Source organism: Berghia stephanieae, chromosome 14, assembly GCF_034508935.2.
Source record: "Berghia stephanieae isolate SIO BIC M18660-M18661 chromosome 14, UCSD_Bste_1.3, whole genome shotgun sequence".
Taxonomy (NCBI): domain Eukaryota; kingdom Metazoa; phylum Mollusca; class Gastropoda; order Nudibranchia; family Aeolidiidae; genus Berghia; species Berghia stephanieae.
The window spans coordinates 8,171,735-8,181,734 of NC_088373.1; the positions used below are offsets into that span (position 1 = coordinate 8,171,735).

Sequence of the window (10,000 nt, forward strand, 5' to 3'; positions counted from 1 at the left end):
GCAGAACAAACAGCCGACATCAATCAAACGTCCTCCAGACCGTTGAGCATCGCTTCATTAATTCCTTAAAGACTTCCCCCCAACTGCCTGAACGATGCTGATGCCCAGACAACTTAATCCTGATTTATATTTGTGGGAATGAAATATGACATGTATATGCCGGAAATATTTCAATAACAAACACACTGTTCAGATAGAAAATATTTGAGTCTTGCCTTTGTTAATTGACACAGGTAAGTTAGGAAAATAAATGCTAGTAAAAACGATCAGCAAGTTCGTGAACACTGCTTCTCAACTCGAACATATGTTTTCATCAAATCTACACACATCATGTTGTGAGCTGAATTTTAATGATCTCAGTTGTCATTGAAAGGACACCCAAGAATTTTAGAATAAAGAAAAATATTGAACCTGGAAGTCAAAAGGGTTTGTAGCACAGCAGACATTATCAAAGTATAATTTTAGTACCGACAAATTAAAAAGAAAATGTGCTTTTCTTTAAATGCTCCCAATCATCATATACTGTTTAGGTTGCAAGATTAATAAAAATGTTATCTACTCTGATTCTCGTTAAGTTTCCAGCTGGTCTGTGAAAAAAAGCCTTAAGCATCATAGAAATACAAAGAAACAGTTTTAATATATAGATGGGTTGTAACAAAAAAACCATTTTAACACTTACAATACAAGCAATTTAAGTCTATTACAGACAAAAAAAACCCCAATAAAATAAACATGAACATTTTTATGGCTGGTTTCACTGATATCACTCACACATTGGGGTTTCAGATTCTAAGATGTCCACCCTATCAAATTTGGATTTGTGCTTGTTATGTAAATGGTAGCGTATTTTGCGACGCAGCACTGCCAAAACAGAAAAAAATGCAATAACACAAATGCAGCACCATGGAGGGGGTGGAAGTTTTCTTTTAAAAGGAATGGGTAAATTAAAATTGATCCCACAAATATCAAAGGAGAAGAATGACAAAAAAATGACTCACCATTGCACGTAACACGTTGGTTTGCAAGTGTATAGCATTCGGGTTGAACCTGGGTCCCAGACTGGCAACGAGGTTCAGTCTGTGATAGTTGTGGATGAGGCTCTGACTGAGTTGGGGAATGAGCACTAGGTTCCAGAGACAATGATGTACTCAGCATTGGGTACCTCACAGAGTACGTAGAGGAATCAGACTCGGAGTCAGCAACAAAATCGGGACCCTGTATATTTTGTGGAAAAGATGACAGATCAATCAATTTATTCATGTTGACAATAAACATGAAGAGCCATTGTTTAATAATCCAACTAAACAATTAGCTGGTTAATAATGCAAGTATAATAAAAAAGAGTTGAGAAAGGCAGACATATTGTCTAAGTATTTAATATGTTCAACTGTGCTTGGATAAATATAGATACACCAACCAGGGTTTCAGTAAACCGTTTTTTAACCAACTCTTTAAATCCTACACCAGGACCAACAACTACAAAACAATTTTTTATATCACTACGATTCTGGACATATAAACGGTTGTCATTGCAACAATATGAACTTCCTAACCTTGCAACTGCAATATAGTTAACAAAAAAAGTTGATAAACATTACGATGCAAGAGAATTTGGACAAAATGCGAGATCAAAAGTATAATCCCAACAGAAGCTATTTTAATTTTTCCTGGAAACGCATCATTTTCACATTTTGTCAAATAAAAAACAAACGACTTCAAATGTGAATGGCTCATCAATGAATATCACTTCAAAATATAACGAGGAAGGTTTAAAATAGTGTTATTGTTGGCGAAGTCCACTGCAAAGAAAAATTTTAAACAACAAAAAACTAGGAGATCTCACTGGTGTAAAACAGTGTTGTCCTTGTCCTGAAATATTGTATTGCGCCTAACAGACTGCAGGTCTCATCTTTTGTGGCAAATGTGTTTTGTCCACCACAAAATATGGTGATGTGAAGCATTTTGAGCATGGTGCCAACTGTGGATAAACGCTATACAAATGTTATGATTTTATTTTAATGTACATACTTACCACAAATGAATCATGTGATATGGAACTTTGTTCTGCATCACTTTCAGGCTCTGAGTTGGAGTCTATATAGAAAATAAAAACAACAAAAAAAAGCTGAAGACTATCATGTGCAAGTTTTTCTCTAAACTCTTAAACAAAAAATCATGCCATCTTATGCTGTAAAAGGATTTTTTAAAAATTATTTACCTTATGACTATTGTCCTTTGGAAAAAAAAGAAAATTAAGTCCGAAACCTTCTGGCTATTTTCTTTTAAATTTCAAGAACGTCAGAGTTGGCAAGGGAGGACGGAAATATAATTCCAGAAACCAATCTGTCTATAATCATATCCATATGATAGTTTTTCGTTCAAGATTCAGGTACAGTCCACTTAGGATAATCGCAATACCTTGGGATCATCGAAAATGTTGGGATTAACCGAAATTCAGTTTCCTGTCCACTATTTCAACATTTTACACATTTATTGTCAACTCAAACCAGTAAATAATATTCTTAGTCAACCACATATAGAGCAATTTGATTGAAACAAAAACCATATGGCAGCCCCGTGTAGATTTGTCAACCAAAAGCAGCTATGAAGCAAGCCGATATCTTATTCAGATTGGAAGAAGTTTCAATCTTTTTTCTCAACAATTCAACATTTGTCAGAGTTAAAGAGATTAGCCTTAATGAGAGACAATAAGCTCTCACCAAACTCATTGGTCACAATGCACAGTTGTTAATCCTAAAACAAAGGATATCGCTCAGTCTCTCTTTATAACTGTCATTTATAACCTGTTGTCAAGATTATGACCAGCCCCACCCCTCTTCTATTTAATGGCCACCGATGACGTCACAAACCCATACTGCAGAGCCCCGCCCTCTTTCGACTCTAACAGAGTGGTGACACACTACTGTAGCATTAAATCCTGCTCACTCTCGATTCTTCAACCTGTCACGATTTCATCCATGATGAAATTTAATCATGATATACTGTTTGATTTCTTGAATTTACCACTTTTAAAAAACCGAAGTTTGTTGCAATTAACCAGTGACTTTTATATAGAATTATTTCCATTGCTTAGGAAATATTGTGATTAACCGAAAGTTGCGATTAAATGAGTTGCAATTATCCGGAGTGGACTGTAATAGTATTACACATCATGACTCAAAAAAAAAAAAAAAAAAAAGCAAACTATGTGTACCTCAATGTTATTCATTTCCTCATCAAATTACATTCTTACCATTAACATCATAGATCACATCAAAAGGGTTGTCTGGATTGACAGCAAGACATTTTTCAGGATTTTTAAAGCTCAAATCTCTCTGATCTGAAGTTACAAAAGAAATAGCATATTCTCAACATTAAACTATGATTTTGTGATGGCTGTGATATGGCATACTGTATGCATAAAGCAAGATGCAAAGACAGGTTTAAGTTTAAATTATTTTATATTCTTTTCAAAAATCCATTCTAGTTTTGCCAAAATAAAATAAACACGAGAAGTGTTGAGTTGGATAGCGCTAAAACTAAAAGTAGTAGTGGTAGTAGTAGTAGTATTAGTAGTAAACGACAGATCTTACTCACTAGTGTGAATCTACAGTCTACAGAAGTTCCCGAATTATCTGACTCCACTTCCAAATGACTGACTGACAAGTGACAATCATCAATCGGTGTGTGATGTCTACCCTATTGAAAATCTTAAATCAACTGTGATGTAATAAGAATGGCCAATAACTTACCATTATAATTATCTCGGTGTCTCTTCAATGATGCCTCCAGCATCAATTTACCCCACGATGCCATAGACGTCTAGTTTGGAACTCAGCAAGTGACGAAAAAATACTTGCGGCTATAGAGAGGACGTCCGTCGGCCACTCTCTTTGTAAGTCAGTAGTCAGTGGTTATCAGATATCCTTGGTTCTTGAAAAATATAGAAACACAGCGGTTCATTTAAAAAGACTCTTTTGTAGATCAAGTTATAATGTTAGGTATTGCACTTTAAAATCTCTTCAGACATAGAACGAGTCAACTTGACGTCTAGACCAAATCATTTCGAAGATCGATATGGCAATAGCAACGCCTGGAATGGAGGATTTAAATGCGGCATCTGACGATTCTACTGCTATGACAGAAGATGCTCCATTTCACGACGTCGAGATGGCTTCAACTGGCATCAGGCATCAACATGCTACTCAATAATGGGTTTGATGAAGCGTTTGACTAAGAACTAAAGGCCGAGCTGATAACTGATAACCACCTACTACCGACTTGCAGAGTGAGTGAGTGCCGAGTGCCTCTTTATGCGCGAAATTGACTAAACATACGTTTCACGAAAAAAAGAGTTACTATGTTTGCTTGTCTCTTGTCACCAAGATAAGAATCCGGACCAAGATTCGATAAATCTGTTTCTAAAAATAGATTATAATTCGTATATCTTGTTCATTCCTCAGTTCATCAACTTTCACACAATTTTATATTAGGTTTTCATTACTATAAAAATCCATATAATGCTCTAGAATTTTAGAGAAAATTTCGGAAAGATATATTGCCTCACTATTGAAATATATCGATGAAAACACTGGTACCCCTATTGTACTTTTTTCAGGCGGTCACCTTATTGACCAACGTGAAAATTTAGGCATAACTCTTCTTACTGTGGTGTTTAACAAATAACTTCAATACTATGATTTACAATTATATATCCTTGACGGTTGGGTTGACAACCTTAAACTAAAAATAGAAAAGTGAATGTGCTAGAGGTCAAATCAATAGGGGGACCGGATTTTGGTCTCCCTATTGGTAAAGTACTGTAAAATGAACTAATAGGGGTACCAAAAGTCTCCCTATCCGGTATTAATACATATATATATATATATATATATATATATATATATATATATATATATATATATATATATATATATATATATATATTTCTGTGGTCTCCATCCACGTCGTCAGTCGGCATATTTTGTCCGTAGAATCTTCTTAGCTCAACTTTCGATATTAGCTCTAACCAACATTATCGAGCACTCTCGTACCAACAAGTACCCACCAATACTCATATAATATATATATATATATATATATATATATATATATATATATATATATATATATATATATGTATTTATATATATATATATATATATATATATATATATATATATATATATAATCTCAATGAATGATGCGTTGTGACGTAATTTGAAACGACTATTTATAGACGAATCGACCCCAATAAACCATCAATACCAAGGACATCATAATAGATAGAATAGAATCACTCGTTGATGAAGGGTGGTGACAACTCATGACGAAGGATCAAAGGAAACGCGGAATACATGGATGACAAGCGCATCGATCACGTGATCAGTTCAATAATAAGCCCCTGTCCCCGTCAAAGACTTTCGATTGATGAACGGACGGACGGAAATGCGCTGAACACTCGAAATCCTCGTGTCTTGGTGTGATTATTTATAGATTATTTGATCTTATTGTTGCGTTTGGAGTGATAGAATTTAAGGTTGTTGCTCGTTTACCTTGAACTCGTTAATTTAAAATCTTGTCATGGACATTATGAGGTCATTCAAGCATAACGAACGTTGTAAGAACATAGAAATACAAAAAATTATTGTAAAGACCAAAGACAAATAAACCAAAAAAAAAAAAAAAACAACCCACTAACAATAAAAATCAAAAACGCAAAATACAAATCAAAAACAAACAAAAATGATAATCACAATTAATAATAATCAAATGTGTTTCATAGAACAATGCGTCGAATGTTTTCATAGAGTAATGCGTTGTGTGTTTTCATAGAACAATGCGTCGAATGTTTTCATAGAGTAATGCGTTGTGTGTTTTCATAGAACAATGTGTTGTGTGTTTTCATAGAACAATGCGTTGTGTGTTTCATACAACAATGTGTTGTGTGTTTTCACAGAACAATGCGTTGTGTGTTTTCATGCAACAATGTCTTATGTGTTTTCACAGAACAATGCGTTTTGTGTTTTCATAGAACAACGTGTTATGTGTTTTCACAGAACAATGCGTTGTATGTTTTCATACAACAATGTGTTGTGTGTTTTCATACAACAATGTGTTATGTGTTTTCATAGAACAATGCGTTGTGTGCTTTCACAGAACAATGCGTCGAGTGTTTTTTAAACTTCAAAATTCTCCCTGGTGGTTTTTAGTGGAGTTCAATTGGTTGCTTAAATGCATTATCTGACTCCCCATTAGGATGCCACTTAGACGGTTTTAGAAGTCTCCTTCTCAAGAATGATAAAATGTTTCAGTTTGGTTTTAAGTCTTACAGTGCAGCTACGTGGTCGAGTGGTATAACACTCGCCTACGGATCGAAAGGCCATGCGTTCGAGTCCAGGTCTGAGCGGCGCATAGTTGATTCCTTGAAAAAGCTCCTTTACTCACATTTTCTCACCTAACTTAGGTGTAAATAGAAGTACTGGTCGTTAATCGGGTGTATCAATCGGGAAAAAATGTAATATCGCCTAACAGGCGCTTTGCATATTATTATGTGTTGCTGTTGGCTTTGGGCCCCCATGTAAAGTCCATTAAGCACGTTTAGTGGATATTGCACTATGAAAAAGCTCAATGTTTTAAAAAGAGAAAGAAAAAAATGGAATCCTAGCTTGTAAAAATCTTTCTATTTTTATTTTATTGACAAACATTTTTGTGCTTTGTTTTATTTTCGCTTTCTTCTGAACGCATTTCCGTTTCCTGTTTTGTGAATGAATGCGACAGACAAGAGATAAGATCCATTGATTGATGGGGAAAGATTTCCTGAATGAACCAGCGGGGCGAAACGATAAGAGGCATTCGATCAGCTCGCCATGTCAACATCTATTAGACACTCGTTGTGACCGACACCCTCAATCGGGTACTCTGTCAGGATGTGTCAGATGGCCCAAAAGTTAAATAACAAGTCAACTTCTGCATGCATGGTACGTTGACAGCGTTGTCTTTGTCCGAATAATTGTAATATCGCCTAACAGGCGTCATGTCCAATCCTACATGTTGAATGTTGCTGTTGACCAGGGACCCCTTGTAAAGCGCTTTGAGCACATGTAGTAGATATTGAGCTGTTATTTTTCTTTTTTTTTAAAGAAAAAAAAACAAACTTGTATTTATAAATTTGGCCAGAAAACACGTCCTTCAGAATATCGATCAATTAACCAGTTTACAGCCGAACTCTGGGGAAATAAATTGTATTTAAAAACTTGGCCATAAAACTCGTCCTTCAATTATCAATCGATTTAAATGACCCTCGTCCTGACAGGATAAAGAAAAAAAATTGAGCTTTATATAGCGCAATATCCACTAAATGTGCTCAAAGCGCTTCACAAGGGGTCCCTGGTCAACAGCAACATTTAACATGTAGGACGGGACATGACGCCTGTTAGGCGATATTACAATTTTTCGGACAAAGACAACGCTGTTAACGGCCAGGTACTCATTTTACATCTGAGTACGGTGAGAGAATGTGAGTAAAGAGCCTTTTCCAAGGACTCAACTATGCGCCGAGCTCGAGGCTCGAACTCAGGACCTTCGGATCCGAAAGCGAATGTCATTCCACTAGACCTCATAGCCGCAGAACCAGGATCTCTCTACAGATCATACATTTTTTAGATTCAGATAGCTACGAATCGGCTTCGGTCGAGGATCTGCCTCACAGCAAAGACGCTTGCTTCATCAGTGGGACTTTCCACCTGTCCTACATGTGTACCCGATGTGGGCAAGAACCCCAAACGGCAGAGCATCTAGTTGAACGGTGTGTTGTGACGTGCTACCGGACGGGTTCGCGATGTTGCACAAATGCAGACCGGACTTTGCTGATTGGGTCGATCGTTATAACATAAAAAAAAAAAACTATAAAAACTTGAGCTTTTCTATAGCGCAATATCCACTAAACATGCTCAAAGCGCTTTACAAGGTGTCCCTGGCTAACAGCAACATTTAACATGGAGGACGGGACATGACACCTGTTAGGCGATATTACAATTTTTTTTTCGGACAGAGACAACGTTGTTAACGACCAGGTACTCATTTTACACCTGAGTATGCTGAGAGAATGTCAGTAAAGAGCCTTTTCCAAGGACTAAACTATGCGCCGAGCGCGAGGCTCGAAACCAGGACCTTCCGATCCGAAAGCGAGTGTCATACCACTAGACCACATAGCTGCACAACATAGTAGTGTGAGAACCATAAGAGGCTGCTGCCGTACTCGGGAAAAACGTTGTTTTATGTTTGTTTGTGTGGCTATGTGGTCTAATGGTATGACACTCGCTTTCGGCGCATAGTTGAGTCATTGGAAAAGGCTCTTTACTCACATTCTCTCACCGTACCCAGGTGTAAAATGAGTACCTGGCCTTCAACAGCGTTGTCTCTGTCCGGAAAACAATTGTAATATCACCTGCCAGGCGTCATGTCTCGTGCTACATGTTGAATGTTGCTGTTGACCAGGGAACCCTTGTAAAGCGCTTTGAGCACATTTAGTGGATATTTCGCTATATAAAAGCTCAATTTAAATTTTTTTGTTTTCTGTTTTTTTTTTTTTTTTGTATTTTTAAGGGTTTTACGGCGCTTGCAACGAAAAACTTTGGCCAGGAAAATGTAAAAATTGGCCAGAAAACTCGTCCTTCAAATATCGATCGATTTAGATGAACCTAATCTTGCCAAAAAAAAAAAGCGCTCTTAAACCTGGGACTTCGAGTTAAATTATATTTATTTCTGTTTATTATAATTTTTTTTAAATGTCCTTTATATAGCGCAATATCCACTAAATGTGCTCAATGCGCTTTAATTTCTCTATTATTTTTTTTGTTATTATTATAAATTAAACCATGTTTGTTTTTTTTGCCCGTTACCAACACATGAAAAAAAAAAAACAAACCCGCCTCAGGCATTGTGAATGCGATAGGACGACGATAGGACGACGATGGGACGCTTGTTTGTGTTCGAGCTAGAGCTCTCGGAGATCACGTTGCCCTCTTTCTTTAGATTTCCTGTTTCCGGTTACGAAAGTCCGGTCGTCAAGTTACATTCTTTTCTTTCATATTTTTTTTAAGTCGCCATTTTTAACTCCATAATTTCTTTTCCATCAAACCCGAAACCGATTCAAGAGGCAACTCTGATGTGCGGCTATGTGGTCTAGTGGTATGACAATCGGAAGGTCCTGGGTTCGAGCCTCGAGCTCGGCGGGCGCATAGTTGAGTCCTTGGGAAAGGCTCTTTACTCACATTCTCTCACAGTTTCTCAGGTGTAAAATGAGTACCTGGCCGTTAACAGCGTTGTCTTTGTCTGAAAAATTGTAATATCGTCTAACAGGCGTCATGTCCTGTCCTACATGTTAAACCCAGGACCTTCCGATCCTAAAGCGAGTGTCATACCACTAGACCACATAGCCGCACAACATAGTAGTCTGAGAACCATAAGAGGCTGCTGCCGTACTCGTAAAAACGTTGTTTTATGTTTGTTTGTGTGGCTATGTGGTCTAATGGTATGACACTCGCTTTCGGCGCATAGTTGAGTCATTGGAAAAGGCTCTTTACTCACATTCTCTCACAATTGCTCAGGTGTAAAATGAGTACCTGGCCGTTAACAGCGTTGTCTTTGTCTGAAAAGTTGTAATATCGCCTAACTGGCGTCTTGTCCTGTCCTACATGTTAAATGTTGCTGTTGACCAGGGACCCCTTGTAAAGCGCTTTGAGCACATTTAGTGGATATTGCGGGCGCATAGTTGAGTCCTTGGAAAAGGCTCTTTACTCACATTCTCACCGTACTCAGGTGTAAAATGAGTACCTGGCGTGTTAACAGCGTTGTCTTTGTCTGAAAAATTGTAATATCGCCTAACAGGCGTCATGTCCCGTCCTACATGTTAAATGTTGCTGTTGACCAGGGACCCCTTGTAAAGAGCTTTGAACACATTTAATGGATACTGCGCTATATAAAGCTTACTTTTATT

At 37.2% G+C, this 10,000-nt stretch overlaps 1 protein-coding gene and 1 long non-coding RNA gene across 2 annotated transcripts in view; both read right to left on the reverse strand.

The window, feature by feature from the left end:
• Positions 1–10,000, reverse strand: part of LOC144959737 (uncharacterized) — a 575,502-nt gene that overhangs the window by 298,462 nt on the left and 267,040 nt on the right. The window lies entirely within an intron of this gene.
• LOC144959911 (uncharacterized) lies at positions 966–3,453 on the reverse strand. Its single transcript, XR_013642711.1, has 3 exons — positions 3,254–3,453; positions 2,033–2,094; positions 966–1,215 (listed from the first exon to the last, which is right to left on the reverse strand). It is a non-coding gene; the product is annotated as an uncharacterized LOC144959911 (long non-coding RNA).